Source organism: Myxine glutinosa, chromosome 1, assembly GCF_964187855.1.
Source record: "Myxine glutinosa chromosome 1, kmMyxGlut1.1, whole genome shotgun sequence".
NCBI classification, from domain to species: domain Eukaryota; kingdom Metazoa; phylum Chordata; class Myxini; order Myxiniformes; family Myxinidae; genus Myxine; species Myxine glutinosa.
The window spans coordinates 347652588-347662557 of NC_136261.1; the positions used below are offsets into that span (position 1 = coordinate 347652588).

General features: G+C 49.1%; 1 non-coding gene across 1 annotated transcript; it reads left to right on the top strand.

Moving 5' to 3' along the window:
* The first annotated feature begins 746 nt into the window (after nucleotides 1-746).
* Nucleotides 747-828, top strand: TRNAS-UGA (transfer RNA serine (anticodon UGA)). Its single transcript has one exon. It is a non-coding gene; the product is annotated as a tRNA-Ser (tRNA).
* The last annotated feature ends 9142 nt before the right edge of the window (nucleotides 829-9970 follow it).

Genomic DNA, 9970 nt, shown 5'->3' on the forward strand with positions numbered 1-9970 from the left:
AGTTTATTCAAACTATATGGTGACAAACACGTAAGCCTTTGACCACAGGCCATCCTTAAACAATTGACTCCGCCTACCCGGAAACGGAAACAGGGTTACCTAATACGTCATGCGTAATACCCAAGGGGTTTGCAGTATCAAATGTCTCCCCTTCCCTTCAAACTGACGACATATGGAGGTTTCCAAGAGGTGACAGTCCCCCAAATCGATCAGCATGAGTACATACTCCCTAATAATAAACCATCAACCATATAATCATGATCATAAACATAATGTCAGAGGAGAATAGGGCAATGGTTTGAATCCAGTAATGGTTTGAATTGGTTAATGGTTGTCAGGTAAACGTTTGAATTGGTTAATGGTTGAATCGGATAAATGTTTGAATCGGTTAATGGTTGCATTACCATTCACTTGATTAATGATTACCCGAGTCCCAAATTATTTACTCCATTTACTAATTACGCACCCCCTTTTTGTAATGGTACAATCCACAATCCTCCCCCCCCCCAAATTTTTTGTAATGGTACACCCCTAACGTCGACTTACCATGGCGGTGGTAAAAATGACTGCAAATTTATTTTTTTTTGATAGTATCCGGATCTGGATCTTCAATAAAACTGACATCTTATCCACCAGAATCCGCCCACAACTCTGACTGAAACGAAAAAAAAAAAAAAATGGAAACTCGCCGATTGGCAAACTATTTCAGATAATTATATATGAAAAGAGGCGATATTTCTTTATGAGCAGCGATGGCCGAGTGGTTAAGGCGTTGGACTTGAAATCCAATGGGGTCTCCCCGCGCAGGTTCGAGCCCTGCTCGCTGCGTTCTTTTTTTTTACATTAAACTATTTCTCTTTACTGAAACTCAAACTCTCCGACGTATTTATAACAAGGGTTTATTACAGTATCGAATCTCTCATTATAATTATTTCTGACTACCCAGTACAACAACCTAACCTAACCCTGAACGGGAAGTTATACACGCCACACTGCATCCACTGCACATAAATGACGTCACCGAGTCTGAATTGAGCACGCACAGCTTGGTCTATGAATCGTTCGTAATCCCATTACCAAACGTCGGTTTCACGATTCATGGACCAAGTTGTGAAGTTTTCTTGTTCTCAAAGTTTGTGATGACTTTGCGACACATTCGTGAACTCAAACCCGCACATGGCGAATAACAAAACACAAAAACACACACACACACACACACACACACACACACATATATATATTTTTTGTTTGTTTGTTTTTTTGTTACCATTATTATTTCTTATTTTGTGTATATGAGTGAGTGTATATGAGTGAGGGTGTGTTTTTGCATGAATTAATTTTTGCATGAGTGTGTGTTTTTGTTGTAAGGGTAGGTGGTTTTCATACACCTCCACCAGGTTGGTGTTGTGTACGTGTGTGTATGGGTGTATATGTGTGTGTATGAATGATGGTGTTGTGTACGTGTGTGTATGGGTGTGTATGTGTGTGTATGAATGATCTGGTGTGTTTTGTTGGTGAGTGGTGAAGGGTATAAAGGTGGGTGTTTGAGTGTTCCACCATGTTTGTTTGGTGCTGTGGATTCTGGACGTGGAGGTGTTGTTGTTGTTCGCACTGGCTGGGGGTTGGGGTATGTACGCATCCAGGTGCAGTTGCTGCATGTGGATGTGTATGTGCCTCTGCTGGCCCACCTTGGCTGATCGTATCGAGGTTGAAGGGCCGAAACGGGATGATTCTGAGGACCTCGATTGAGGACCCGGTCAGTGCGGCACACTTGTGACCAGGTGTGTTTTGAACTTTTATATATATATATATATATATATATATATATATATATATATATATATATATATATATATATATATATATATTGTTGCAGAAATGAGGATTGTGTTTTTTTATTGTGTGTATTATTATTATTGCTTTATTCTGAGCCCTCCTTGCTCCAGTGTGTATAAAGGTCAAAAGGGCGTCCCGGTAGTTAATTCCATAAAGCATACATTGAAGGACACTATAATATCCCTGTTCAGTAGTTTATATCCTTATTATGTGTTTTAGGGTAAGGCCTTGTCTTCCATTAAAATGACACTCCATTGCACCAAGTGAAAAAGATAGATTCCCTTCATTCTTCATTCCCATTCCCATTCACCTCCATTTCCCCTTTCGTCATGGCCAAGCCTCAATCTGCCAATTACATCCCCTCCAAGTCTTCATTGCCAACTGCACTGGGCAGTTTGTTACAGCTGTGGGTTGTTTTCGCCCCAAAGCCGCCATTGAACATGTGCTCGGGTTTGGGAAGAAAGGCGTGCCCGCCCGTCGTCATCAAGGGCGGAGCCAGAGGGTCGCGCAACCAACCAGGGCCGAGGTGAGCACACCGATGGGCGTGTCCTAAAAGCCGGCGGCTTAATCGCCGGAGGCGCTATAAAGGCGCGCGCGCAAGAAGTTGCGAAGAGGTCCATGACAAGAGCAGAGCTGAGTTGTGAGAAAAAGCTGGGTTGGTCGTCAGTGGTGGTCAGTGGTTGCGTTGAGTGGTCAGTGGTTGCGTTGAGTTGTCGGTGGTGAGGAGTGATTGAACCAAGAGGAAGAGTTGGACCAAGAGAGAGAGAAAGAGTGGTTGGACCAAGAAAGAGAGAGGAGAGAACCCGTCACGCCAGACCCCCCACCAGCGCGTCGGCTCCACCAAGCAGCTCCGACCCGTGATCCCGCGCACACGACAGGATCGGTGGCATCAGCGGCAGTCGAGGTCCAGCCCGACGTCCCGTGCAGGATCAAGCTCCAGCCACACACCTCCTTCCAGCCAATCCTGCCTGCAATTTCCCCATTCGTGTACGTGAGTTTGTTCTGTTTGTTTTGTCCCTGGGAATAAATTAAGACTGCATAGGATAAGCTAGTAATTTTCACTGTGTCACCTGCTTTTTCAATGTTCCCTGTACATAACCGTGACTGCTCCTTTTGCTTGTGTGTGTAAATAATAAATCCCGTTACTCTTCTGTACGTCTTCTTCTTCCTCTTTACATTCGGTCGCTTTAGAGTTTTCCATATTGAATATCTGTGGCGCGATACGGCCAACGTTCGGGTGAATCGGGTGAATCGTGGAAACTGTTAGGTCGCGGTGCCATCCGCTCGGCAAACATAACATCCTTAACCGCGGACTGTAACAATATATATATATATATATATATATATATATATATATATATATATATATATATATATATATATATATATATATATATATTGTTGCGAATATGGCATTTGGCCTCCATATCCGCTTGTAAATATTCCCCTATTTCCCCAATACTCCCCAACTATCCCCAATCCCCCATTCCCTAGTCCCATTGTCTGTAAACAACACTCTGTAGAACCGACCTTCCCCTTTTTCCCCCATTAAATGTCGTGCCCAGGTCCACCGCATCTCACGTAGACAACTTTCGGACATCTTGCTAGTTATTCTTAGTCTATGTCAGTTAAGGACTCGTTTCCATTAATTCTGACTCTTCGTTGCACCAGAATGTGATTATATGGCACCAGTAGTGAGTTTAGGACCTTCCCAAACCTCCTCCCATCTTCTTCCCCAACCAACAACAACAACTACAACAACGGCGCTGCGCGGGGGGAGTGTGCGTCCTCACACCGGCTCGGTTAGCCACCATTGACGATGCGCTCCGACGGGGTTACCACGAAGGGGCTCCTTGTCAGCCCCTCGTCAAGGGCGGAGCCGGTAACCCCCCCGCACGCACCCAATGAGAAGCAACGTGCCGATTCCATCTGGGGCGGAGCTAACGAGCCGAGGGCGTGTCACTCCCCGCCGGATATACGCGGCGACTTACCGGATGTGACGTCAGATGCGCCTGAACTACGGAGAGCAGAGGAAGCCACCGCCACCCCCAGCGCGACGATACCTCCCCGCATCTTTGGACCGGACCGAACCGGGTCGATTCTGCCCTGAGCCCAGGTGCACCTGGAGCCATCGATCCTGCCTTTCCTTGCCATCAATCCCCGTGTGAGTCAGCCTTGTCCCGTTTATCTGTCGTCTGTTGGGGTTAATATAAGTGTGTCTAAGTGCCTGTCTTTCTATGATGTCCCTCTTGTAGTTGTAATCTAACCTTCCGCCCTAATATAACCTCCTCCGGAGGTCTTGAGAACTGAACCCTTGGTGTCGTGTCATTTTAATCCAGCCGTGTGTCTTTTCCTTCATTGACCTAGCGTAGCGCGACTCGGCAACGTTCGAGCATAATCGGGTAAACTGTGCAGACGTGGTCATACCAAACCGCTCGGTAAACTAACATCCACAACCGCGTCTGTAACAATTGGTGTCGAGGAGTGGAATTCGGACCCGGGACTAAATTTGTTAGGCCCAAACTTTGGGAGGTAGAATCGATCCGGAGCGCGTTTACTGCACTCGACGAAATTATAACGGCGAAATTTGATTTTGTTATACGGAAATAAAAACCCGAATTTTGAAAGTCGCGCTATGGCAGACCAAGTCGGCTGGGGTCCGGTAGTGGAGAGTGAGGCAGGGTCGGTCCAGGACCAAATTGAGGGACGTGAGGAGAGCGAAGCAGCAAGGGTAGCAAACGCACAAAATGGCGCCTCGCTGGTCACCGCGCCCGCGACCGTGGCAGCGCCCCTGGTGGATTCGAACCTTTTCCTCCTGCAAATGAGGGCCTTTATGGAACAAATGGGAGACCAAATTGGAGGTTTGGGGAGCCGGATGGATGCTCAGAGTGAGCAATTGGGGGTAATGGGAAACGAAATGGGGGTAATGAGGGACGAAGCGAGGGGTACCGGTGAGGGGTTAGACAAGAAATTTGAGAAGTTAGACAATAATTTTGAGGAGTTAGACAAGAAATTTGGGAGGTTAGACAATAATTTTGAGGGGTTAGACAACGGGATAAAAGAGGTGAGAAATGGGTTAATGGGGGTAGAAAACAGAATGGCCGCTCAAGAGAATCAAATGGAAGGGATGCAAAAGGGGTTAGAGGGGTTAGAAAACAGTATGGAAGGCAAATTGAGGGACATGAGGGACCAAGCGGAAAGGGAAGTTAAACAAATGGAGCAGCAGATAGAGGGGGTCAGAATGGGGGTAGAAACCAAACTGGATGCTCACAGGGAGGAAATGGAGCAGATGAGGGTGGCATCTGGGCAGGAGATGCAAGTGATGGGAGAGGAGATCAGAAGAGGAGTGAGTGAGGAGGTCGGAGGAGTGCGCGAGGAGGTGAGGCACTGTAAGGAGCGCATGGAGAAGGAGGTGAGAAAGGGGACTGTAAAATTGCAAGGGGGTATAGAGGAGTTGACGCTGGGAGTAGAACAACTGACAGTGGGACAAAAGGAGTTGGGGGACCAGGTAAAGAAGAACACAGCGGTAATAGAGGGTTTAAAATCGACACAGAAGGAGATGAAAAAGGACGTAGGGGTAATTAAAAAAGAGTGTCAGACGGTACATGAGGACCTGACGAGGAAAATGGACAAGGTGGTAGAGGTGATGGAGGTTAAAGAGCGGGAGGTGCGGGAGCACATAGAAAAAAATAAAGTGGAGTTAGAGGAAGAACTTAAAGGGGCGCACGAAGAGATGAAGGAGATGAAGCAAAAATTAGAAGAAGTGGAAGAAGGGGTGAGCGAAATTAAGAAGCGACGGAGAGAGGATAAGAAAGAGATAAAAGAGGAGATAAAAGATTTGGTCCGAAGTCTGTGTTTGGATCGTGATGATGTGCTCATTAACCGGATGAGGGATTCGCAGGTGATGGAGGAGAAGCGAAGAGGAAGAGGACCCGGTGTAAGTGGTGACCAATATGGTCGTGCGTATGATGCGCCAGGGGATTTAAGAAGCTTGGGGGTCGAGATGGACCCGGGTGTTCGTGAGAGGCCGTTGGTGAAGTGTGCGACAGGTCTGGTGTGCGAAAAAGGAGGTGTGCGAGAAAGTCCGACTCTGGGGTGTGTGAGGAAAAAGTGCGTGCCAAGGAGTGAGGGTGCTGGCGAGAATGAGTCGGTCGTAGCGCGTGTGCGTGGGAGCACATGGAAGCGTGGTGTGGTAAGTGTTACAGAGGGTGTGACGGGAGAGTGTGCGCAGGAGTGTGCGCGAGAAAGGTGTGTGACGGACAGGTGCATGAGGAAAGAGTGCGCTGTCGGGAGTAAGGGTGAGTGCGTTGTCAAGAGTAGTGGTGAGAGTAGTGAGAGTGACAAGGAGAGTGAGTTGGTTGTGACAGGTGAGCGAGGATGTACACCTGGGATGGAAGGATGCACACCTGGAATGGTAGAGCGTGTGTGGGAAGGCACATTTGAGTTGGTAGTGAGGCACGTGGTTGGGTGTGCGAATGAGGGCACACCTGTGATTGTCACAGAGGAGGTGACCGAGGAGGGGGCGCGAAGAGGTGTGTTGGTGAGGTGTGCGACCAACGAATGTGTGCCAAAGTGTTCGGTGGTCAGGTGTGTGACCAAGGCTGTGAGTGGAATGGGTGTACCTGGGTGTGTAAGGAAAGGTACGAGGAGCATGGAAACGGCTGGATGTGTGAGCAAGGAACGGGCTGCGGGGTGTAAGCATGCAGGTGAAGCATCGACGTTACACGGGTTAGAGGTTAGAGCGACTTTTAGCCGAATCGGGCCCTCGGTGCGTGCTGGGCCTCGCTTTGAACGGCCGCGTCCGTGCTCCAATAGGCGGAGCGGGCGGCTGGATAGGAAGGGTCGTCATGGCGACCACTTTCTGTTGAGGCATTCCGGCAGGTCGAGATCGAGCCATGGGATGGCTCCGTGCCGAGATGGTGCGTGGGATCTCGGCCCGGGTAAACCTCCTTCCCTGCACCGAATGCGGGACGTATCCAGCCGCTGGCACAGAACAACCCGCATTCATGGCTTGGCTTTACGAAGCCGGGCTTTGGACAGGAATTGGCGCACCGAGAGGTATTAGTGAGTAGACTGGGTGATGAGGTTAGTGTTCTGGACCCAAAATTAGAGAAAAACAAAATTTGATGATTGGCAAGGGATTGGCAGTAGTGATTGGCAGATGATGGGTAGTGATTGGCAAATTTTTGATTTGTTGAAATTTGATGTGCAAAATTGGTAGTGAGAGACCCCCGATGTGGTGGGATGGCAAATCCACCATCCTTCCCATAGTGGGGGCAAAGGAGCAATAGCTTATGGAGTTGATGGCAGTGAAAACTAGCCCGGGTGGGTTAGGTTATATTGATAGGGATCTAGCGAAGATGACATTAGGTGACGTTAAGGTTAGTTAGTGACTGATACCTGTAGTGGGGACGCAGGTAGATTAGTGTGGATGATAATGACGAGGGAGCGCAATAGTTTAAAGGGACGACTGGGAAGCGCAAGTTTCAGAAGGGAGTAGTTAGCTGAGATGATGCCGTGTGTGTGAGAATTGAACAGGTGTGATTGCACAGGTGTGCAACTGGACAGGTGTGTGGAGCAGTGTATGAGTAGTGAGTGTGTGGATCAGCGCGAATGCGCTTGGGGAGAGAAGGGTGCAGGTGGCACCAGGTGTGAGAGCACAGGTGTGCAGGTACAGGTGTGTAGAGAGAGTTGGAGTAAGTGGTACGGAGTGGTGTGCATGGTGCGAAGGTGTGGATGGGGGAAGAGTGGACCCCTTTCACGAGTACCCGGGGCGGGTAGTGTAAGTGTTAGGTAGAGGGTATAGGTAAATTGTGGTTGGATATTGGCATTTGTGGTGCGGTTGCAGAATGGTGTTGTGAATGGGTGCATTAGTGTTGTGGAAATGGCTGGGCATGTAGCCTGTTAGTGTGTGTAGTTGGTTGGGCACTCCACCACTGTGAGGATGTCGGCCAGGTGAGGCCGCAGGTGGGCTCTGGGAGCCGGTAGAGTTGTGGATGGGGCCCGAGGATCCGGAGGACGGACCCGGGTAGCCCAGTGCCAGAGAGGGCACCGAGTGGGGAGAGAGCCAGAGGGCCTTCCCCAGGTAGTTAGGTTAGGGTAAGGAGCAGGTAAGCTCGGAGGCAACCGCAGTGGTGGAGGTGTGCAGGTGGGTAGACCCGCTGGGAGAGGTACACGTCGCGGCCCAGAAATTGTGCGAGGGCACCGGGAGATGAATCGGGGGAGTGAGACCCCAAATTGAAAAGCACCACAGGTTGGCCAATGGGAATTGGTTTTTAGAACCCATAGTGTAAGAGGGCCAATGGTTTGGCCGGAGAAAGACCCCGGGCAATGTAAAGTTGTTAAAGTCATTTAGGAAATAGTTAGGATTGATGAACCTGTCGCACCATACGCAGCCACTTACCTGTGGTGATGATGATGACTCCACACCTGTGTTTTCTTTGTTCTGTGTGCAGGAAGCAAGGACTGCTGTTGGATTTGTGAGACGCATCACGACGTGAATGAGACATTGGGGTGATTCCATCTCTCCCTCCCTAGGAGGGACTGATGATGAATTGGTGATGGCAAATTTTGATGAAAGTTGAAAATGGCAAATTTGATTGGTTAGGAGGGAGAGAAGACGAATTTGGTATATGGGAGGAACGGGGAAGACAGTAGGGACGGTTGTTGATTTGTAAAGTAGATGTTTATGGGTAGTGTTGTGTTTTGTGGATACAGTAAGGGGTAAGGGAGGGGCCATGTAGGTTACCTGGTGGGGTGGGGGGGGGCGTACGGTAGGAACGTACCTGTCTCACCTGGTTCCCATGTGCCCCCAGTGTGCATTACCTTACATTGCGTGCACTTTTGCGCCCTTACCACCTTACTCACTTGTCTGCTTCTTTTGTCTCCCACCTCCGAGGATCTGGCTTTGGGGTAGAGAGAGAGGAGAGAGAGGTGCTGGCTTCGCAGTTGTGGGCCTGCACTTTCGCTGCTTGCTGCTTGGATCGATACACCATATGGACCGCAATGTTTGTGGCCACCCACAATGGACCGCAGTTCTTTTGCGGCCAAGCACCACCCGTGGAAGGACCTATGGGTCAACGTGGCACCTATGCCAAACAGGTGAACCACTCTTAGTTGGCCCCTGACGGCCACAATACAGAAATGGACGCGGTTGGCGCCTTTCTTGATTTTTTTAAAGAAGTAAGAAGGCCAAGTGCACCACATGAAGGCAAGACCAGCGGCAGAACATCGGCCGGCTGCGACACCACCGGTGATTTGTAAACACTTTATTGGTGCACCGGATGGTGCTCACTGTGTGATGGGGTGGTGCTTTTGATGCTTGGAAGGGGTGCTCTGCACATTATTAAAGGCCGTAGGCCACAGAGCACTCGTGGGTTGGTGTATCGATGCTGGCATGCGTGCTCTCTCTATGCATAACATCTGCATGTGTTCCTCCAAAAACAGGTCCTGGATCGTAGTGTAAATATCAGCGTAGTCTTGTAAATAATGCTCCCTACCGGCTGTATGTTTAGTTTGCGAATTCTTTCCGCAATTCGGTTATCCTGTGGGTGTGTTTCTGTGAGGAGAAGGGTGCAACGTCGCAGGGGGACATATTTACTCATTTGTGAACATCTGTAAAACTGTCGCACTCAGGGTAGAGTTAATAGTAGAGGGAACTACATCTGAGTGCCACACTAAACTAGGTAAAAATTTATCGGGTCGGGACGCCCCGAGGGTAGAGAAGGGTGCAATGTTGCGAATATGGCATTTGGCCTCCATATCCGCTTGTAAATATTCCCCTATTTCCCCAATACTCCCCAACTATCCCCAATCCCCCATTCCCTAGTCCCATTGTCTGTAAACAACACTCTGTAGAACCGACCTTCCCCTTTTCCCCCCATTAAATGTCGTGCCCAGGTCCACCGCATCTCACGTAGACAACTTTCGGACATCTTGCTAGTTATTCTTAGTCTATGTCAGTTAAGGACTCGTTTCCATTAATTCTGACTCTTCGTTGCACCAGAATGTGATTATATGGCACCAGTAGTGAGTTTAGGACCTTCCCAAACCTCCTCCCATCTTCTTCCCCAACCAACAACAACAACTACAACAACGGCGCTGCGCGGGGGGAGTGTGCGTCCTCACACCGGCT